The 24,880-nt window shown below is 34.9% G+C and overlaps 1 non-coding gene across 1 annotated transcript; it reads right to left on the bottom strand.

Annotated features, from left to right (window-relative positions):
* Positions 1-12,280: 12,280 nt before the first annotated feature.
* On the bottom strand, positions 12,281-12,410 carry LOC112668612 (U6atac minor spliceosomal RNA). Its single transcript, XR_003141743.1, has one exon. It is a non-coding gene; the product is annotated as a U6atac minor spliceosomal RNA (small nuclear RNA).
* Positions 12,411-24,880: the final 12,470 nt, after the last annotated feature.

Raw genomic sequence — 24,880 nt, 5'->3', positions numbered from 1 at the left:
ACATCAAGGATTTTTCTACATTGGTCACTTATCAACCTGAAGAAGGAAATTCAGAGATAGTTGTTGCACTATGTATGCTTCATAAGCATAGAAATCAATTTTGGGTTTTTTTTTTCTGATTAATACATGAAATTTCTATGAACACTGAGTTTGAAACTGGGTGATGCCACTTGTTAGCTACATGAACTTAGGGAAATGATTTATCTCTCTCAGACTAAGGTTTGGCCTCCTCAACTATAGAATGGGGGTCATCATAAACTTCCTCGCAAATTTGCTATGAGGAAAAAAATGACTTACTGTATATAGATAGATTGCTTATCAGATCATTTGATTATTTTGGTTGCTCAATAGTTGGTCCTTTCTACTGTAGTCACTTGTATTTATCTATTTATCAGTCATCTTCTTCCTTGCTAACAGAACCCTAGGTTTAGTCAGGTGCCATGTGGCCAGCCCCAGAGGATTTATTGTGATCGGCCTAAGCCAATGTTTCTCAATGGAGACATCACTGGCACTTTGAAGGGGTCTTTCTTGTGTTACCCCCTTTTAAACATTTGTATCACAAGGGTCCCACAAGTATATGAAAATGGTACCATTGAATTTTGTAAGGAAAGGAATTGAATATGTGAGAATGTAACATAAAATTGGAATTCTGAAAGGATTACAAGCTCAGTGAAATTGTGAAAAATAACAAAAACTATTTAATAGTCCAAGGGAGATGGGAAGGACACTTGTATATCTCAGCTTGGACTAACTGTAGAACAAGCTTCCCCCATAATTTTGTAATCATGGGCCTGCCCACCTATTAACTTTGAATTTGAATGTTTAATATCCATTTTACCTGGGAAATACCAAACTGATAAATGAACATTAAAAACTCATACAAGTCCAGTAATACTTCCAAGCAAAAGCAAAAGCAAAATTTCTCTGGAGGAATACACATTCATACTAGGACTTGTAGGATTTACCTTCTAAAAGAAAACAGATTGCAACCTGGATTTCAAGGCGTGTGAGGGAATAATCCACCACTCTGAGGCAGAGTCAGCAGTCACAACAAAAAGAAAAATTAAACTCACAATTACTTCAAATAAAACATTTATCAGATAGAAGTAAGCATGTTTAAAATGACAGATGTAAAAGAAGTTATCAATACATTTCAAAACAATGCATATGAGAAAGAGAAACCCTTTTTCATTTTGACATGAAAAAATATCAATAACACTTTTAAAAATAATTTTTACTATAATATGTATAGAAATTTTACAATTCAATAGACTTTTTAAAGCAGCATACTAAAAAAATAAAGCAGCATACTAACAGATGAAGAGATTTTTTTAAAATGAAAGTTCTGAAGAAATTATCTAGAATAAAGTACAGTTTAAATAGATTATGGTTATGGAGAAGAGATGTAAAGATTCAATAGAAGAATTCTGACATTAGTAAGGTTTCAAATATTGTGAATATTTGAGGTTATTATATTTGAAAACTTTTCACAATTCAAAAAACATTGATTCCCAGATTCAAGAAATATATCAAGTTCCACACAGTATTAAATAAAAATAAATCCACACCTAGACACACTGAAATGAAATTAGAGGATATGAAAACATACTTTTGGAAGCAAGAGAGACAGAAGCAAAAATGAACTATTGGAACTTCATCAGGGTAAAAAACTTCATCAGGATAAAAAGCAGTTAAGTAAATAAATAACAAACCCAAAAGACAACCTATGGAATGAGCAAAGATATCTGCAAAAGACATAACTGATAAAGGGATAGTATCCATAATATATAAAGAACTTATTAAACTCAACACTTAAAAAACAAAGAATCCAGTTAAGAAATGGGCAAAAGACACAAATAGACATTTTTCCAAACAAGACATACAGATGGACAACAGACACATGAAAACATGTCCAATATCACCTACCATCAGGGAAATACAAATAAAACTACAATGAGATATCACCTCACATCTGTCAGAATGGCTAAAACTAACAGCACAGATAAAACAGGTGTTGGTGAGGATGAGGAGAATAGGGAACCCGTTTACACTGTTGGTGAGAATGTAAACTGGTGCAGCCACTGCGGAAAACAGTATGGGGGGTTCTTCAAAAAGTCAAAAATAGAACTACCCTATGACCCAACAATTGCATTACTAGATATTTAGCCAAAGGATACAAAAATACTCATTCAAAGGGACACATGCACCCCAATGTTTATAGCAGCATTATCAACAATAGCCAAATTATCGAGAGTCCAAATGTCCATCAACTAATGAATGGACAAAGAAGATGTGGTATATATAAACAATGGAATATTACTCAGGCATCAAAAACAGTGAAATCTTGCCATTTGCAAAGATGTGGATTGAGCTAGAGTGTATTATGCTAAGCAACATAAGTCAGAGAAAGGCAAATACCATATGATTTCACTCATATGTGGAATTTAAATAACAAAACAGATGAACATAGGGGAAGAGGAAAAAAGGGAGGCAAACAATTAGAGACTTAACTATAGAGAACAAACTGAGGGCTGATGGATGTGGCTAAATGGGTGATGGGTATTAAGGAAGGCACTTGCTGATGAGCACTAGCTATTATATGTAAGTGATGAATCACTAAATTCTATCATTAAATGAATGTTACACTATATGTTTACTAACTAGCATTTAAATAAAACTTGAAACAAAAAAGAAATTAGAGGATATTGAAGTCTAAAAGATAATCTTAAAACAGACAGACTCTTATTAAGGAATGATGGCTAGACTAATAATTGACTCTCAATAACAACAATTCTTGTCAGATGACAATGCAATAGTATCTTAAAATGTTAGGAGAAAATAGCTGTTGATCTAGAATTTTATACATATATAAATTATCATTTAAGAGTGGGCCAAAATGAATACTTTTGCTGGTAAGGACTGAGAATTTTTCACTAACAGACTATCACTGAAATAGTACAAAATGAACTTCAAGAAGGACAAAACTAAAGCCTGAAAGCAATGAAACATAAGAAGACATGGTCAGCAAAGAAACTGTTTATTGTTAATCTAAATAAGCATTGACTAAAAAAAGCATTAATGCTAAAAATTACTAAAATGTTGTATAAAAACAAGACACCAGATGTAAGGGTGACTTAAAGATTCAAACAAATTAAGTTGGTTTTGGTTGGAAATATCCAATTACTTTACTTAAAAAAAGCCATAAACAATTGGAAATAATTGTTGTTTTGCATATCATGAAATCCAGAGTTTTATAGTCCATGGGTTGGTGCAGCAGCTCAATTATGCAATTAAGGACATAATGTCTTTTCCTCTTTCTGCTGTTTCTTCTATAGTACATCTCTGCTGTTTTTCCTCATAGCCAGAATTACTCAAATACAGTATTCTCACACAAGCACATTCACAGATAGAAATAAAGAAGGCAGTGAAAAATATCTTCTATCTCCATTTTCTTATCAGGTCAAGACATCTTTTCTAGTAGCTTCAGAACAGACTTTTCCTGATAGCCCATTGGCCATAACTGGCACACATCTGCCATTGGCCATAATCAATCATTGGCAAAGACAATGTTATTTTCCTGTTTCACTTAGACTAATCATTATTTATCACCTGGTGATAGACTTACCATCCTTGAACTTATTTTTTCTTAGTATTTGAATAAAACCGTGGTATTTTTGGCAAGAAAGAAGAGGACAGAATGCCTGTTGTTTTGGCGAACAAAATTGCCTGCCTAAGTTTTCTAAAGTCCTTATAGTGTTTCAGAGGAGAGAAGTGTTGGCTAACTTTAGATGTTAGATTAATTAGGCATGTGAAAATTTTAAGGGTACATGCTATGGATATAAATAGAATATATAACTTCCAACCCATGGGAAGATAAAAAGAAATAAAGAGAAAACCGTTTAATCCAGTAGTAGGCAGTTAAAGAGGTACATAGAGCACTAGGCACAATTTTATAGACAAGAAAATTTCGTGCACTAGCTCTATCACCGACTGGCTGCTTACTGGAAAGTTACTTCTCTATGGTACTTGGTCTTCCTAAATATAAAGTTAAGTGGTTCATCTGAATGGCTTGTAAGGTCCCTTGCAGTTCTAACAGTCTATGAAACAAATATGTGGTTTTTGGAAATATTCATTAGTTTGTATACACTAGAGAATGTTATCTCACTTCTTTCAGCTATGCATGTGATGACATCGTATCTTCATTAGCACATGTGCACGTGAAAATCTCAGGAGCATCCAGGAACAGTAAACATTGTTTTAAAGTTGCTTAATTTAAATTCCATAAATGTAGTGCCTTAAGTAAATAAAATTGCTATCTTTTCCCCTTTCTCATCGTCCAAATTATTTTCTATTGCAAAACAGAGTCACATTGCTAATTCCTCCATTATTGCATATCTTAGAATTTAAACTAATTGTAATGACTCCATAGGAAGTCCTGAAATCCTGAAAGGTTGTCTAGTTTCCCAAAATTGACCTCTGTGCATTTTGTCTTTGTTCCATGTTGGTATAAGCTCTTCATTTTAGCTTCACCTTAAGCTCACCTGCACCTTCTTAATCCTTTCTTTGGGTAGAGACTTAAGTGTTTTCCCTTTGAAGCACTTCTCCATTACATGTAATCAAAGGATAAATCGTATGAGTTGTCAATACAGGCAATTAAAGTAAGACTTGTTAACCATCAAGAGAAGATTTTGCAAAGCAAAAAATAAAGCAGAAAATGCAGGTGCTAGCTCTCAAAATGAAATGATTTACCAGTCTTTACTTGAGAATTGACTATACCTAAATATGTACAAAAAAGGTGCTACACAATGATAAAAAGGTATTGGAATCTTACTAAAATAACCCAAGAAAAATCTATTTATGCAGTACTGGAGGTAAAAACTACAATGGTTTGAAAGACAAAAGTTCAGGGATGATAAATTGTACAATTTACATTCTTCTTGAGGAAAGTGTGGTTTAGCATAGAGTGTCCTAACACGTACAAATACTTGCAAAACTTAGAATTAGCAGGACCTTAACATAGGATGACAGAAAAAGGGCCAAAGGATAATTTTGAAGTCAATATTTTTATAATCATATAATTTTTTACTTTACTAAAGGGATAACTAAAAAATATAGTAGATATCAGCCAAAAGAATTTGGGGTTATTTTTGACATTTCGCCTTATTCACATAGGAGTTATTGAGTTTCTAATACATGCATGGTACTGTAATAGGTTCAATGGAAGATAAAAGACAAATAGGACAAACAATCATCTTACAGAGAATTTATAGGCTCATTAGGGAATTAGATATCCACACATGTAGCCATAATATGTAGTAGAGAATACTGTATGTGCCATAATAAATGTAAAGATGATGTGCCATGAGAATTCAAGGAAGAAGTAACCTCCAGCTTTCAGTTAGGAAGAAGGGAAGAAAATTTGAACTTGACCTTGAAGGTTGGAAATGATGTGAGTATACATAAGGAAGTTACGTGTATTTCTGGCAGAGTAAGCCCTGGAAAAATCATGGAGTCCACAAAGCATGAGATATAGAGGGGAAATGTGCGCAGGAATATGGCTGGATGGTAATCAAAAAGGCTCACTTTTACTGAGCACTTATGTACCTGGCACTCTGTCTGGTCTTTTATCTACTTTAACATTTAATCCTTATAAATCATGGTAAGACAGAGGAATTATTATTTCTTCTTAAAGGTCAAGAAATTAAAACTAAGTATCAAAATTTAAACAACATGCTTCTTTAACACGATTGTTTTGAATTCCTTGTCAGGCAATTCATATGTCCATTTCTTTAGGTTCAGTTACTGGAGGTCTATTAGTTTGCTTTGGCATTGTTATGTTTGCCCATTGCTTCCTGATATATGTAAGCTTCCATTGGTATCTATGCATTTGAAGGAGTAAAGGCTTCTTCAAGTTTTTACAGATTGCTTTTGACAGGTAAAGACCTTCTCTTGTCAGTTCCCTGGACACTTGGTATTATTGACTGCAGTATCACAGTGGAGCAGAGTTGGAACCGGGCCATGTGGCACCTATTGGATCTACAATGAGGTTTGTGGGCTTGTTATCAGATGTATGACCTTGTGTGGTTTCCACCAGGTCCCTGGGCTGGGTCCCACCAAGTCACTGGTAGCTCATTGGATAGGCATGAATGCCCTCAAACTGTGGTTGAAAGAGGTTAGAGTCAAAGAACAGGGCTACTTCAAGGTCCACAGCTGGGACCAAGGTCTGCAGGCCTTCCTCCATGGTCTTGGATGAGCATACCACCTGTTGGGTTCCCAGTGAAACAGGATTACCCCTGGCCCTGGGTGAGTGGGACTGAAGCCAATCACAGGGCTACTTTAGGTTCTGCAATTCAGTTGAATTTGACTGACCTGCCTTCAGGGGCATGGAGGAGCTTATCTTCCAGATGGGTCTCTAGATGGGCAAGACCACTCTCTTACGGTGGCTATCAGAGTCTAAAGAATGATCTCAAGCAAGCTAACTTCACACCTCAAAAACTAGAAAAAGAAGAACAAACTAAATTCAAAGTTAGCAGAAGGAAGGAAACAATAAAGATCAAAGCACAAACAAATGAAATTGAGACTAGAGAGACAACAGAAAAAAATTAATGAAACTAAGATTTCGTTTTTTAAAAGAATGAACAGAATTGACAAAACTTTAGCTAGACTAACAAAAAAAGAGAAGACTCAAATAAAAAAATATAAATGAAAGGGGGAGACATTATAACTGATATCCCAGAAATATAAAAGATCATGAGATTATAATGAACAATTATACATCAGCAGATTGGATAACCAATAAGAAGAAGTAAATAAATTCCTAGAAACGTGCAACCTACCAGGACTGAATCATGAATAGAAATTTTGATTACACCAATAACAAATAATGTGATTGGGTCAGTAATAAAAAACATCTCAACAAAAAAAAAATCCCGTAAGTAGGTGTCTTCATGATTAATTTTACCAAATATTTAAAGAAAAATTAATGCCAATCCTTCTCAAACTCTTCCAGATATTTGAAGGAAGGGAACACTTCCAAACTCATTTTACAAGGCCAGCATTATCCTGATAACAAAGCCAGATAGGGACATTACAAGAAAAGAAAACTATGGGCCAGTATCCCTGATGAATATAGATGCAAAATACTCAAGAAAATACTAGCAAATTGAATTTATCAATACATTAAAATGATCTTACAACATGATCAAGTGGGATTTATCCCTGGGATGCAAAGATGGTTCAACATAAGCAAATCAGTAAATGTAGCATATCACATTAATAGAATGAAAGATAAAAATCACATGATCATCTCATTGGATGCAGAAGTATTTGACAAAATTCAATATCCTTTCATGATAAAAATCCTCAACAAAATAGGTACAGTACAGAAGAAATGAATGTACCTTGGGGTACCTGGGTGACTCAGTTAACATCTGACTCTTGGTTTTGGCTCAGGTCATGATATCAAAGCTGTGAGATCGAGCCCCACATTGGGTTCCACACTTATCATGGAGTCTGCTTGAGATTCTCTCCCTTTCCATCCCCCTCTGCCCCTGCCCCCATGTGCTCTCTCTCAAATAATTAAATAAATAAATAAATAAATAAATAAATAAATAATAAAATATTTTTAAAAAAGAAGGAATGTATCTCAACATAATGAAAGCCACATGTGCACATCTCACCGCTAACATCATCCTCAAGAAGGAGAGATTGAAAGCCTATTCTCTAAGATCTGGAAAAACAGTGCCCACTTTCACCAGTTCTATTCAATATGGTCCTGGAAAACCTAACGAGAGCAACTGGTCAAGAAAAAGAAATAAAGGGTATCCGAATAGGAAAGAAAGAGGTAAAATTATCTATTTACAGATGGTATGGTTTTATATAGAGAAAACACTAAATATTCCATGAAAACCTGTTGGAACTAAAGATAACTTCAGTACATTTGCAGGGTACAGAACAACACACCCAAATCAGTTGTGTTTCTAGACATTGACAATGAACTATCTGACAAAGAAATTTACAAACCACCTGACTTAGAATATCATCAAAAAGAATAAAATACTTAGGAATAAATTTAAGAAAGTGAAAGATCTATACACTGAGAACTAGAAAGCACTAATGAAAGAAACTAAAGAAAACAAAAATATGGAAAGATATTCTGTGTTCACGGATTAGAAGAATTCATATTGCTAAAATATTTATGCTATCTTACCAATCTATAGGTTTAATGCATTTCCTATCAAAATTCCAATGGCATTCTTCGTGGAAGTAGAAAAAAATAGTCCTAAAATTTACATGGAACCACAAAAGACCCTAAATAGCCAAAGCAATCTTGAGAAAAAAAGAACAAAATTAGAGCCATCACACTTCCTGATTTAGAACTATGTTATAAAACTGTAGTAATCAAAGCAGTATGGTACTGCCATAAAGAGAGACATCTATGACAGTGGAATACAGGGCTCGGCAATAAGCCTACACATAATAGGGTCAACTAATCTTTGACAAGGATGCCCAGAATACAAATTTTGGAAAGGAGAGTCTCTTCGGTCAATGGCTTTGGGAAAACTGGGTATCCACCTGCAAAAGAATGAAATTGGATCCTTGTCTTACAAAATTCACAAAAATCAACTCAAAGGATTAAGGACTTAAATGTGATACCTGAAATTGTGAAACACCTAGGAAAAAACATAGGGGAAAATCTCTTTGACATTGGTGGTGACAATGACTTTATGGAAACAATACCAAAGGCACAAGCAATAAAGTAAAATTTAAAAAGTGGGATACATCAAGCCGAAAAGCTTCTGTACAGAAAAGGAAACAATCAACAAAATGAAAAAAGCCAGCCCATGGAATGTGAGAAAATATTTTTAAACCACATATGCAATAAGGTGTTACTATCCAAAATGTATAAGGATCTCCTAAAACTTAATAGCAAAAATATAAGTAATCCAATTTAAATAGCATTTAAAAAATGGGCAAAGGAGTGAATAGATATTTCTTCACAGAAGACATCCAAATAGCCAATAGGCATATGAAAAGGTGCTCAACAACACTAATCATCAAGGAAATGCAGATCAAAAATCCAATGCAATGTCACCTCACACCTGTTAAAATGGCTATTATCTAAATGATGAGCGATAACAAGTATTAGTGAAGATGTGGATAAAGGAAAGCTTTGTGCTCTGTTAGTGGGAATGTGAATTATTCCAGCCATTAAAATAAAAAGCAGTAGGGAGGTCCCATAAAATAAAAGCATTAAATAAAAATATAATATTAAATAAAAATATTAAATAAAAATAAAAAGCATTAAATAAAATAAAATAAAAAGCATTAAATAAAAATAAAAAAATAAAATAAAAAGCAGAGGTTCCATAAAAAATTTTAAGTAGAACTTCCATATGTTCTAGTAATCCCACTATCAGATATCATCAGTAATCTCAATTTTGTATATGCAACAGAAATTAAATTAATATTTCAAAGACATATCTGCACTGCGCTGTTCATTACAGCATTATTCACAATAGCCAAGATATGGCAACAATGTGTCTGTCAATGGATAAAAAAAGAAAAAGCAAAAAAAAAAAAATAAATAAATAATAAATTTTAAAAAAGCAGTCTATGTATTTACAGTGGAAAATTATTCAGCTCAAAGAAAAAAAAATGAAAAAGAAAAAAGGAGATGAACCTGGAGGATGAACCTGGAGGATGAACCTGGAGGATGTTATACTAAGTGAAATAAACCAGGCAGAAAAGATAATTAATGATTTCACTTATATTTGAAATCTTAAAAAGTCAAACTCATAAAACCAGAGAACTACCCATTAGATGGGTAATTACCAAGGGCCAAGGGGGTAGCAGAAATGGAGAGATGTTAGCCAAAGGGTACAAACTTTGAGTTATAATGTCAATAATTTCTGGGGCGCCTGAGTAGCTCAGTCAGTTGAGCACCCAACTCTTGATTTCAGCTCGGGTCATGATCTCAGGGTCGTGAGATCCAGCCCCGTGTTAGGTTCCACACTCAGTGGAGTTCCAGTCTCAGGTAGAGTGCTTGAGACTCTCTCCCTCTGCCTCTCTCTAAAATAAATAAATCTTTTTTTAAAAAAAGAGAGAGACCAGTAATTTCTGAGGATCTAATGTTTTGCATGGTAACTATAGTTAATAATATTGTACTATATACAAGAAATTTGCCAAGAGAGTAGATCTTCAATGATTTCACTACACACAAAAACATGGTAACTCTGTGAGGTTTTGGATGTGTTAATTAACTTCATTGTGGTAATTACTTCACATATGTATATTAAATCATCACGTTGTACACCTTAACTATATACAATTTCTTTTAAAGATTTATTTAATCTCACATCCCTGAGATCATTACCTGAACCAAAGTCAAGAGTTGGACGCCCAACCAACTGAGCCACCCAAGCACCCCACTATATACAATTTTTGCTTTTCAGTTATACCTCAATAAAGCTGAGAAAACTTAAATAACATGCTTATGATACAAAGCTAATTTATAATGAAACCAGATTTTTTTCTAGTTTAAATGCTTCATATTGTTTCTAAGTGTTTATATTACATAAGTATCACATACATCTATATTCTGTTTAATCACCTTACTTCACTGACTGAAATAATTTATAACTCCTTAAATTCCATTTTTAGCAAGTCATACAAATAGAATTTTTAAAAGATTTTATTTATTCATGACAGACAGAAAGAGAGAGATGCAGAGACGCAGGCAGAGGGAGAAGCAGGCTCCATGCAGGGAGCCCGACGTGGGACTCGATCCCGGGTCTCCAGGATCACACCCCAGGCCAAAGGTGGCGCTAAACCGCTGAGCCACCAGGGCTGCCCACAAATAGAATTTGAACATGAGATTAAAATATTTGAAAACCACCTCATTGTATTTTATTTAATGTTATTTTTCAGGGAATGGGATAGATTCATTTTATTCATTTTTAATCATTTTTATAAATTTCTTTTTTATTCAAGCATAAACAGTGTTATATTTGTTTCAGGTGTACAATATAGTGATTCAACAATTCAAAACATTTTTCAGTGTTCAAGATAAGTGTACTCTTAAATCCTTTTATCTATTTCACCCATTCCCCGCCCCCCCTGCCCCCACCACATCTACTCTGGTTACCATCAGCTCCTTTTCTTTATTAAGAGTCTGTTTTTTTGTTAGTTTTTTTTTCTTTGTTCATTTATTTGTTTCTTCAATTTCATGTGTGAGTGAAATCATATGGTATTTGTCTTTCTCTGTCTTTTTTTTTTTTTTTTAGCATTATACCCTCCAGATCCATCCCTGTTGTTACACATGGCAATATATATGTATATATACATATATATTATATATATTTTCCTATGGATAGACACTTGGATTACTTCTATATCTTGGTTTTTGTAAATAACACTGCCATAAACATAGGGGTCCATATATCTTTTTGAATTAGCGTTTTTGTTTTCTTTGGGTAAATACCCAGTGGTGAAATTACTGTATCATACGGTAATTCAATTATTATTTTTTTGAGGAACCTTACTGTTTTCCACAGTGGCTATATCAATTGATTTTCTATCTAGATAATCTATCCATTGATAGAAGTGGGGTGTTAAAATCCTCTAATATTATTGTATTACTAACAATTTCCCCCTTTATGTTCTTTGTGTCCTCCTTCATAGTTGCTTTCTGTCTTTAGGTGCTCCCATGTTGGGTGCATAAATATTTATTATTGTTATATCCGCTTTTTGAATTGTTCCCTTTATCATTATGTAGTATCCTTCTTTGTCTCTTGTTACAGTCTTTGTTTTAAGGTCCATTTTGTCCAATATAAGTATTGTTATACCTCAGCTTTTTTTTTCACTTCCATTTGCATGGTAAATGTTTTCCCATCCCTTTCACTTTCAATCTGCATGTGTCTTTTGAAGTGAGTCTTTTGTAGGCAGCATATAGACAGATCTTATTTTTTTATCCAGTTAATCACCTTATGTCTTTTGATTGGAGCATTTATTCCACTTACATTCAAAATAGTTATTGATAGATACATATTTATTGCCATTTTGTTACTGGTTTTACAGTTGTTTTTGTAGTTCTTTGTTCCTTTCTTCTCTTGCTTTCTTCCCTTGTGGTTTGATGATATGCTTGGATTACATTCTCTTCATTTTTTTGTTTATCTATTACAGGTTTTTGATTTGTGGTTACCACTAGGCTCATATATAACATCTTATGCATATAGCAGTCTATATTAGATTGATGGTCACATAAGTTTGAACTCATTCAAAAAAATGATGGTTAGATGCCATGAAGTAGATGGCAATGCCTTAACCATATGCATCGTGTCAGTCCTGAGGTGTGAGTCCTCTTTCACTCTTGTCAGGGGGAATGCTAACCTTCTCTCTGTTCATAACACTGAAACCAGATTTTTAACATAGGATTGTTTATTTGGAATCTGACCTCATTTCAGTATCTCACACTAATACTCAGTTACATTGCATGACGGATATAATAGGAAATAAGGTAAAAAAATATAGCAAGCACTTGTGAAATGACTTAATTTATAAATAATGGTTATAATAATATCAATAATAATAATACCAATCACATTTTAAGAGAAATTGGACATTATCCCTCTTCTAATGATGGAAAACTCTTAAAAAAGATGACATTGAGATTTGTACTTGTAGCCAGGCAACAAAACGTCCCCTAGTGATCTCTGCCTCTTGGTATCCAAACCCTTGTGTATTTCCCAGGATTGGCATGTGTGTCCAATAAAATGTGGCAGAAGTAGTGGCATGTCACTTCTGAGATTATGTTATAAAAGACACTATAACTTTCTCTCTCTCTCTCATTACTCACTCTGGGGGAAGTCATATCATATAGTAAAAAACTATATGATAATGTCTGTCTCTTGAGGAACCAAATAATTTTGCCAATATCCATGTCTGTAGGCTTAGCAGTGAATTCTTCAAGCTCAATCAAGTTTTCAGATGACTGTAGCCCTGGTGGGCTTCTTGACTGCCACCTCATGAGAGACCTGAGTCAGAACCTCCCAGCTAAGCTTCTCCCAGATTATTGACATTCAGAAACTGTATGACATGATCAGGTGATACTTTTGGGGTAATTTGTTATACAGCAATAGATAACTAATACAGATTTGGTGACTGGAAGCAAGGTAATGCTGTAAAACACACCTAAAATATATGGTCGGCTTTGGAAAAATATTGTGTTTTCCAAGGTTCTGATTTTAGGTCAAATTTCTTACTCTAGACACTCTTCTCTGCATGATATCATCTACTCTTCTGGATTTAGCTCTAATCTGGGTATGAATGACTCCAAAACATGTATTTCCAGTGTAGGTATTTCTTCTGAGTTCCATGCTCATATTGCCAACTTCCTACTTAACATTTCTTTTTTAAAAAATTAAATTAAATTTTTAAATTTTATTTCCTACCTAACATGTCTATCCACATTTCCAATAAGCACCTATAGCTTAACATGGCATTTATGGAATTTATCATTTCTACTTCCCAAATCAGCTCCTTTTCTTATACACTTTGTTTCAGATTGGGACACCCCATTCTCCTCAGTCACCTGTTCTAGAAACCTAGTTATTTTTTCCATTTTCCACATTTAAATTCTTTTCCTGCTGATTTAAACTCTTAATTATTTCCTGGATTTGCAGCACTTCTGTATCCTTTCTAAGTAACTCTTCTCTATTTGCTTCTTTCATCTGAATTGTTACAACTGTCACCTAACTAGACTCACTAGCTCCAAGCTTGCCCCTATAAAATCCATTTTCCACACAGTAGCCATTATTATGTTTCTAAATTGCATATATGATCTCTTTATCCTGTATTTAAAATCTTTCAGTGGATATTTATGTACCTCTGGATAAAGTCCAAATTCCTCACTATATTTAAAACAGTTCCTGTGCTCTTGCCCTTAACTATATTCCCAGATTAATTTATTGCTTACCTATCTCTTAGTACACACTTGAATAAAAGTGGTTGTTATATTTCTTCAAGCACAAGATTTTTCCCCCATTATGCTCTTGTATATATTTCCTCTACTTAAAATGCCATTGGCTTACATTTTAGTCTAGTTTACTCCTCTTCTTTTAGCCATAATGTATAATAACCTCCTCTGGGTAACCACTATACATTTCTTTTCCAGAATGGCTTAGGTAGCCCTTCTTGACCCTCCCATAATCTCTGGAGCTATCATGATAAAAATTTTATTTTATTAAAATTGTCTGTTTTCATAAATAGCTCCATAACAAGGCTGTACTCCTTAAGGATAGGGCTTATGTCTTAATTATCTTTTATTCCAAATGCCTAATACTGTGACTGGCTCAATATGATTTTATTTCTTGAATACCATCAGGAGTTGACAACTGATTAGAGGTTATAAGCTGAGGGAAATGCTAGGCAAGGGTAAAAGATGATTCAAGAAGAAATGAGAGCCAGTGATTCTTAAACTCTACTGTTGATAAGAATCAACTGGTAAACTTGTTAAAATGCAGATTCCCTAACCTCACCCCTACATATTTCTAATTCTTTAAATCTAAGCTAGGTCTCAGGAATCTGCATTTTTTTAAAGATTTTATTTATTTATTCATGAGAGACACAGAGAGAGAGAGAGAGCGGCAGAGACACAGGCAGAGGGAGAAGCAGGCTCCATGCAGGGAGCCCGAGGTGAGACTTGATCCTGGGTCTCCAGGATCACGCCCTGGGCTGAAGGCAGGCGCTAAACCGCTGAGCCACCTGGGGATCCCAGGAATCTGCATTTTTAGCAAACACCCAAGTCCCTCTGCTGCTGAGGTTTTCTGCCCAATAGTTTGGGAAACATTGGCTTAGAAAATTAAGTTATAAAGTAATTTAATGTTTTTGTAGTTTATCATATATGTCCATTTTTCTTATCTATTGTTTCAGGTTTTATGGTATATAAATAAACTTTGTTGCATTTAAACACCATTTTATCATTTTAAATGTAAAATTAAACCCCACCCTCCACTAAGATTTTCAAAAGCAAGTAAGTTTCAACTCTTCTGTATGTAATATGGGTCTGCAGTTCACAAATAAGTCGTAAAGAAAGGGCTGTCATAAACATTCATGTTTGAATATTAGTCTCTTTGTTGTGCTACCAGCATTAGTTAAAATAGTGAAACTAAATTCCCTTCAAAGAAGGTCAAAACACGCATGGATTTTTTTCAAGCTTAAGTAATCTGTTTCTTGCTGAGATTTTAGGAAATTTAAAAATCATAAAGTACACAGAGACAAGGTCTGCAACAACTATTTTAGAATAATAATTTAGTTGAGAATAAACTAAATTAGTGAGTACTCAAGTGCCTATGTAGTCAAACTAATGTCAATTTTATTTGTATATGGATAAAGTTAATTTCAAAGATGTGCATGTGTGGATTTTATTACTTCTGTACCTTTTGAAAATAACATGGCCTTAATGTTATTGGATGGAAATGGAATAAAATATGTATTCCAAATTATGCTCAATAAATATTTAGACGAAACCCTGTCTGCTGAGAAGGAGCAATAATATCCACAAGCAAGGAAATTAATAAGTTGCACACTTGCAGTCAAAATGCTTTTAAAATCTTTTTAAAACAGTAACACTAAGGAAAACAGCTAGCTATTTTCAACATTGGCAAGCATGTTGATAGCAACTTTTATTTTAATCCCCAGAATTGGACATTGAACAAACAAAATTGTGGTTATATGCTTTTGGATACTTGGTCTGAAATTAGGATACATTGCTATGACACACTTGTGATTTAGTTATGACTTCAAGTATTGAAAAATCAGGTTTCTTTTTTTACTGATCTTATTAACAACAAAAAATGGATTAGAATATTATTCCACGAAAAAATCAGAATCTTAAATATAATCAAAATTGCTCTTATTGCAAAGGTAAAAATTGTGATACATAGACTAATGGACTGATGACCATAAAAATAAAGGTAAATTAATCTATCATAAATAAATCCAATAACCAAATGCAAAAAGAAAAAGAAAAAACTAGATGTCTCAAAAAAAAACTGAGAAATAAAAATTGTAGGTGAATGAAAAGCTTAGAAAGTATCCACAAAACTGATGTTTTTCAAGGAAAATATGTTACCAAATTGACGTAAAGATAGAAAATCTGAAAAGACCAAAAACATAAAAGAAATGTTTTAAGTGTAAAAATTCCTAGAAGACTCTGGGCTAAGAAAGATTTAACTATGAGTCATTTCATTTCTTCAGAGAATACTTTCTTATGTTGTTAATGTGTTTCAGAGCATAAAGAAAGGAAATTAACCCAATAAATCCTATGGAGCTAGTATAACACTGAAAAAGATTTTAAGAAAAAGATAGTTTAAATTATAGCTGGATCTTATTTATGGTCATGCAAAATAGAGATGCATGAATGAAATATAAATTCTGGCAAGTGGATTTAGCAATATACTGAAATCATGTATTGACCTTGGGAGTATTTATTCAGATTGTAGGAATTGTTCAGTATTTGGAAAATCATCAGTAACACGTGAAAAATAACATCAATATAATTAATACTGAAAAGATATCAGGTTGAAGAAATCTTCTAGTTTGTTGAGTATTTTTATCATGAATCCCAGAGCTAACATCAAACTTAATGGTGAAAGACCAAAAGTTTTCCCTCTAAGTTCAGGAATAAGACAGGGATATCAATTATTCTTCAACCCTACATTGTACTGGAAGTTTCTCCAGGAAAATTTGGCCATAAAATGAAAGAAAAGTTATCTTATTTGCAAAGGAAGACATGAAATTATCTCTGTTTGAAGATAAGATGATCTGATACTTAAAAAACACTAAGTAACACACACACACACACACACACACAGTCTTGGCGTTAATAAGCAAGTTCAACAAAGTTGCAGGGTATAACATCAAAATACAAAACTCAGTGTTATTTCTACACACATTCCTAGAAGAAGAATTGCTAATGTAAATATTATACACATTTTTGCCTTCAGTAGATACTGACAAATCACTTTCCATAGTGGTTATCTCACTTTTCATGGCCATACATGTTATGTGAAAATGCTGAATTCCATGCACCATACCCAGTGGTGAGGATTTTGTTCTATTACTATTTTAAATTTCCCTCTTCTGACAAATACCCACCATTTGCTTCGAGGTGGATGGAACTGGAGGGTATTATGCTGAGTGAAAGAAGTCAATCAGAGAAGGACAAACATTATATGGTCTCATTCATTTGGGGAATATAAAAAATAGTGAAAGGGAATAAAGGCGAAAGGAGAAAAAATGAGTGGAAAATATCAGAAAGGGAGACAGAACATGAGAGACTCCTAACTCTGGGAAACGAACTGGGGGGGGAGGGGAGGTGGGCAGGGGGTGGGGGAGCGGTGACTGGGTGACGGACGGGCACTGAGGTGGGCACTTGACAGGATGAGCACTGGGTGCTATTCTATATGTTGGCAAATTGAACACCAATAAAAAATAAATTTATAAAAAAAAAAGAAGTTGCTACAACCAATGTCAAAGAGGTTCCTGCCCATTTTCTCTAGGATTTTAATGATTTCATGTCTACATTTAGGTTTTGAATTTATTTTTGTGTATGGTGTAAGAAAGTGGTCCAGTTTCATTCCTTTGCATGTAGCTGTCTAATTTTCCCATCATCATTTATTGAAGAGACTGTCTTTTCCCCCTTGTATATTCTTTCCTGCTTTGTTGAAGATTAATTGACCATAGAGTTGTGGGTTCATTTCTGGGTTTCCTATTCTGTTCCATCGAACTATGTGTCCATTTTTGTGCCAGTACCATACTGTTTTGATCACTAAAGCTTTGTAATATAACTTGAAGTCCAGAATTGTGATGCCTCCAGCTTTATTTTTCTTTTTCAAGGTTGTTTTGGCAATTCAGGGTCTTTTGTGGTTCTATACAAATTTTAGGATTGTTTGTTCTAGCTCTCTGAAAAATGCTGTTGGCATTTTGATAAGGATTGTGTTAAATGTGTAGATTGTTCTGGGTGGTATAGACACTTTAACAATATTTGTTCATCTGATCCATGAGCATGGGATGTCTTTCCATTTCTTTGTGTCATCTTAATTTCTTTCATCAGTATTTTATAATTTTCAGAGTACAGTTCTTTCACCTCTTTGATTAGATTTATTCCTAGGTATCTTGTTGGTTTTGGTACAATTGTAATTGGATTTGATTCTTTAAAGTTCTCTTTCTGCTGCTTCATTATTGGTTTATAGAATTGCAACAGATCTGTGTACATTGATTTTGTATCCTGCAAACTTTACTGAACTTGTGTATCAGTTCTAGCTGTTTTGGGGTGGTCTTTCATGTTTTCTGTATAAAAGTATCATGTCATCTGCAAATGGTAAAAGTTTTACTTCTTCCTTGCCAATTGGATGCCTTCTATTTCTTTGTGTTCTCTGATTCCTGAGGCCAGGATTTCCAATACTGTGTCAAATAACAATGGTAAGAGTGGACATCCCTGTCTTGTTCCTGACCATAGATGAGGAATGTTCAGTTTTGCCCCATTGAAGATATTAGCTGTGGGTTTTTCATAGATGGGCCTTTATTATATTGAGGTATGTTCCCTCTAAACCTACTCTGTGGAAGGTTTTTATCATGAATGGATGTTGTACTTTGCCACATGCTTTTTCTGCATCAATTGAAATGATCATATGATTCTTATCCTTTCTTTAATTAATGTGATGTATCACTTTGATTGATTTGATAATATTGAACCACCTTGCAATCCAGGAATAAATCCCATTTGATCACGGTGAATGGTTCTATTAATGTATTGGTGGATTCAGTTTTCTAGTATTTTTTGAGACTTTTGCATCCATGTTCATCAGGGATATTGGCCTATAGTTCTATTTTTTAGTGGAGTTTTTATAGGGTGACAGACCTTTAATTGGTAGAACAAGGGTCCAAACTCAGGTATATTTAGTTCCAAAGCATGTACATTTTCTAGTATAGTACATTTGGTTTTCAGTTCAAAAATCATTTATTGACAACCTCCTATGCATGAGGTATGCTAGTGACAACACATATAGTGATGTATAAATGATATGGTCACTACTCCAGGGGAAGATACAGTCTTATGGGAATACATAGTCAACAAGAAAAATGCATGATAAATTTAGATAGTGATACGAAGAAAACAGGACAAGTTAATAATAGAGAGTAACTGGAGAAGAACATTAGATAAAGTGTCCCAATGTACCTCTTTGAGGACAGTTGAGCTGACACTTGAATAATGAGAACAAGTTAACTATCTGAAGAACATGAGGAGGGATGTTCCAGGAAGAGGAAATAATTGCAAGTACAAAGGCCTTGACACAGGAACAAACAACATAATCTAGAAAGAGAACTAAGGGGATTTAGACATTTGCAATCTATTTTGGTGACACGGTATTTTGAACACCCCTTTTTTAAATAAGTCTTTTCTTTATGAGTTTTAGTGGAACACAAAATGTGCCTCTTTCTTCAAGAGATTAAATACTAAGGATTTGCCTTTCTGGCCTTTCTTGCTAAGTAGTCTCCACCAATCAGACACAATTGTTTGAATTTTTAAAAAATATTTACTCATTTGTTTTAGAAAGAGAGAGAGCATGTAGAGGGGAGAGGCAGAGGGAGATGGAGAGAGAGAATCTCGAGCCATCTCCCCACTGAGTGTGAAGCCTGGCATAAGGCTCAATCCCAAGACCCTGAGATCATAATCTGAGCTGAAATCAAGAGTCGGATGCTCAACCTACTGAGCCACCCAGACACCCCCAATTGTTTGACACTTTGACTCAGGAGGTAGTGTCACAAGAGGGAGAGGAAGGAGATCTTTTTTCCTTGGGAGTCATAATGGTATTGAAAAGTTGTGTTCCTGGTCCAGACATGATGGAAATTTCTTCATGAGATCATTTCTGAAGATGATTTTGTTTTGAAGATTTTATTTATTTATTTATTTGTTTAGAGTAAGTGTGGGGAGAGGCAGGGGAGAGAGAGAAGCCCAAGCAGACTTGTGCTGAGCACAGAGCACAATGTGGGGCTTGATCTCACGATCCTGAGATCATGACCTATGCCAAAACCAAGAGTCAGACGCTCAACTGCTCAACCAACAGAGCCACCCAGGCATCCCTGAAGATGATTTTGATTGTTGTTTCTGGAAGCATAGCCTGGAGCCTGGTTCTCTATCCCCCACACGCTAGTATTTTAAAAATTCATTTTAGTAAGCTTCTTTTCTCATTAATTATTCAGCATAAGTCTCTGTTGCTTCTAATTTAGAGCCCCAAATTATATAGCTAGTATGACTAAACCATAATGGAATGGGGATTAGTTTCAGGAGATTGTGGTTGGCAAAATAATGGTTTCAGAAAGATGTACACACCCTAATCCTTGGAACCTGCAAATATGTTACCTTACCTGGCAAAAGGGACTTTGTGGATATGATTAAATTAAGAATCTTGTGATAAGAAGATTATCATGGATTATCCAGCTGGTGCAAAGAAATCACACTAGTCCTTATAAGAGGGAAGTAAGAGGGTCAGTGTAGGAAGAAGGAGATGTGACAATAGAAAGAGAGGTCAGAGTGACATGGGGCCATGAGCCAAGGAGTGCAGATGGACACTTGAGGAATTAGAAAAAGGCAAGGAACAGATTCTCTCCTCAAGTGACCAGAGGAAATGCAGGCTGATAACCTATTTTAGGCTTCTGACATCCAGAATTGCAGGAAAATAAATGTGTATTATTTTAAGTCATCCAAATTTATGTAATTTGTTGCAGCAGCTACAGGAAACTAATGCAAAAAAGTCAGAGAGGAAAGCAAAAGCTGTATCAAGTATGGTCTTGTAGGTCACAATCAAGAGTTTAGATTTTAAGTGTGATGTAAAACAATTGGAGAATTTTCAGCACAAAAGTCACATTATTGGGTATATTAGTTAAAAACATAACTTTTGCTGTATGGAGAAATTTACTATAATGGGGCAAGATCAAAGTTGATGAGGATGTACTAGTTAGGAGGCTATAGTCTGAGTTAGAGATGGTGGTAAGCTTGGACTTGTACATTGGTGACAGAGATGGAAATACAGAGTTGAGAGAAAAAGATAAATATGTAAAATGTAAAAAGGAAATTGATGCAAAGCTCTCAGGAAAGACAGATTGCATCCAAGTACTGGCAGAGAGATTAGCTTTAGTTGAGAGAAACAGCTACATTATTTTAACAGTAAGAGAGAAGTAAGAGAGGATGTGTGTGCATATGTATGCTTGATATTGAGAATATCCCATCTGATGGTATTTTAGTTTCTGAATATGAGGATGCCATCTTCTCAAAGTGAATACAATTAGCATAAAATATTTTCTTCTCGCTATAGACAAAGATATAAAATATTATACTTAGATTAAGTAATATCCATCTTGGGTTTAATCTGTCATTAAATGTTAAAAGTTGACTGTATAGTTGAAATTCTGGGCTGAGATTATAGAAACCAATTAGATCTGGGACAGGATGAATGATTACGTCCTGATTTTCAACACAAAGAGACAAATAAAAAAGTCATTTGTGCCTAGTGTGGACCACTAGGAATATAATATACGAACTGAAAATAAGTCTAATCCTATTGAACTATGTGCTGTTCCAACTATTTAGACTACTAAGGTTATTTCTAAGAACTACAACATTAGAAGTATCAACAAACTAGTACATGCAGAGGGTCCCCTGGCTGGCTCAGCTGGTAGAGCATGTAACTCGTAAATCTGAGCCCTATATTGGGCATGTCTCCACTTAAAATAAATGGGACAAGCAAGTCGATGAAGTACCTGGAAACTATTTCATGAGAAACAGTTGGAGGAAGTGGGGCTGATTAGCTAATACTAATTTTCATATATTTAAAAGGCTGTTATGTGGAAGAGTTAAAAATCACAGTCATTGTTTGGGAATGATAACAACATTGCCTAATAACAAAGAGTTCCTTTGATTATTAAATGTATACATTGGGGCAGCCCGGGTAGCTCACCAGTTTAGCACCGCCTTCGACCCAGAGCGTGATCCTGGAGACCCAGGATCGAGTCCCACTTCGAGCTCCCTGTATGGAGCCTGCTTCTCTCTCTCTCTCTCTCTCTCTCTCTCTCTCTCTCTCTGTGTGTGTGTGTGTGTCTCATGAATAAATAAATAAAATCTTTTTTAAAAATAAATACATACATTTATATATGCATATCATTATTTCTATTATTAATATATTCTTATTTTTCTAGAGGGTAGAACCTGGACAATAATGTCAGAACAAATCAAATTTCATCCAAATATGAGTATGAACATTCTTCAGTATCAATGATAGGTGTGTAAATATTGGCTATCCTGATTGTTTAGGTAGTGAGATCACTGCCATTGAAAGAGACCAGTCAGAGGGCAGACGTACTACCAGGATAATTCAGGGGCTATTACCATTTTCAATGGGCAAGTTAGGTGAAGATGATAGTCAGCATCACATGTGTAGCTCGAAAAATCTAAGATGGTTGTGCTTTAATATTTTCCCGAGTTATTAGATACAGAACAAAAGAAACCTTTTTTTGCCATTGAGATGGCCATTAATTGTTTGCCAAATACATCGGGTTTTTCTAACAAGCACATAGCAGAATTGTGGTCGGGTGGGCTGTGGGACTAGTTCCTTCCGATGAATATGAACAGAGGTGACTATGCCACTTCTCTTTCCTCTGGTACAGTGACAAGCAATGTTACAAGATGATGGCTACTCTTGACAACTTGGGAGACAGAGTAACTGGAATAACAGCGCCCCCCTATGGAACAGTGATGGATACATCATCTGAGTATAAAAGAAACTTGTTTTAAATCCCTGGATTTTGAGGGGTTTTGTTCCTGCAGCATAACCTACTCTACCTTGATGGACATAGCCATATTAGATTCCAACTATTTTTAGTGACTTGCCTAAGCTCTGGTCTAACAGATGAGTTAGCAGACTAAGAGGAATTGAAATAATTAGAATTTTTTAACACATCTGGCACAAATCACATTTCACTCTCATTTTTCCATCTCTGTAGTTCCCCATCCCCTGCTACCCCCTGCTTAAGCCCCAGATGAAAGATGGAAGTACAAGAATTGGTATAGCACTGGACACCTGGGTGACCAGTTGGTTAAGCATCTGCCTTTGGCTCAGGTCATGATCCCAGGGTTCTGGAACAGAGTCCCCGCATTGGGCTCCCTGCCCTGAGGGGAGCCTGCTTCTCCATCTCCCTTTTCCTGCCACTCCCCCTGCTTGTGCGCGCTCTCTCTCTCTCTCTGTGTCAAATAAATAAGTAAAATCTTAAAAAAAAGATACCAGTACAGATTATTTAAAGAAAAAGAACTGGTACAGCACTGTAGAAAACAGTATGGAAGCTCCTAAAAAAATAAAGCTAGCATATGCTCCAGCAATCCCACTTCTGGGTACATACCCAAAGGAATTAAAATCAGGATCTCATAGAGGTATCTTCATTCCCCAAGAAAAGATTAGTAAGGATGTTTTTACTGGTTTTACAAATGCCCATCATCATCTATTACTGCCCTCTTGTCTCTTTTAGCTCTCACCTTGCCAGTTAACTCTTCTTTTGTGTTCAAAATTGTGTTTCTCTTGTCTACCTGGGGAGCTCTAAGAGGGTAAACCAGTCTACTACCTATCTGCCATTAAATAGCTTTATTACCTTGAAAATCTCATATTTTTCTTGCTTGGTCTGGATTTCCTAATCTGTGAAAAAAGGGAGTGGTGGTAGAGGGAGTAGATTAGGTGATATTCTCAACCTCTTCTTAAACATTGCATTGATTCAATTACAATTTTCCCCAGGAGTTAGGTTGGTGATGTTATTTTTGAGGAACAAATTTTAAAGGATGCAATTATTATTTTGTAAAATAAATGTACTGAAAAGAAAACCAAAGGAAGTAGTTAAGAGCTAAGTGTCCCTGAGGATCTGGAGGTGAGGCCTGATGATAGACTTGGAAGAAAATTAGGTGCTATAGGTTTATATTTACTTCTCAGGAAACAGCAGGAACCATTAAGCATATACCAAATGCCAGCTAACAACTGTTATAAATAAGGCTCTAGTTGTAAGTTCATATTTCTTTATAAAGGAAAGGTTAAGGCTTAATAAGATATTATGCCTATGGAATTATCTGCTGGAAGATACCAGCTCTAATACTCTCAAAGTATATAGAAATGTTTTGCTATATTATGATATCAGAAGAGCAAGAGCTACTTCCAGGGGTTTTAACTTTTCTTTTTTAGATTTTATTTATTTATTCATGAGAGACACACAGAGAGAGGCAGAGACATAGGCAGAGGGAGAAGCAGGGTCCCTGCGGGGAGCCCAATGTGGGACTCGATCCCACAACCCCAAGATCACGACCTGAGCCAAAGGCAGATGCTTAACCACTGAGCCACCCAGGCGCCCCAGGTTTTAACTTTTTTATATCAATGCCTCTTGCTTCTTCTATATTATTTCCACGGAGAGAACTTGCAGAGTGATATGTAGAGTAAGCAACTATCAGGTTGCCCAGAGGTCTTCTTTTTCTAAAGTAATGTTGCTCAGGCATTGGGAAATTATAATTATTGGAAATTATACACCAATTACCATCTGTATAAACTTGAACAAGAAAATTTACCTCACTGAGTTTTAATAATATCCTTATTCATAAAATGAATGTAACATTAACCTACCATACTTGTGAGAATTATATATATATAATTATAATCCACACACTCACTTCAGATGAATAGAATTTAACATCCCAAAATATGTCTCTTTGGCCTAAGGATTATTTTATGCTGATTATTTTTAAGAAACAGCAGACACAGTAGAAACTCCGAAAACTGAATTGAAGTTACCC

This window comes from Canis lupus, chromosome X (genome assembly GCF_003254725.2).
Source record: "Canis lupus dingo isolate Sandy chromosome X, ASM325472v2, whole genome shotgun sequence".
In the NCBI taxonomy this organism is placed as follows: domain Eukaryota; kingdom Metazoa; phylum Chordata; class Mammalia; order Carnivora; family Canidae; genus Canis; species Canis lupus.
This window is presented reverse-complemented; position numbering and strand designations above follow the sequence as displayed.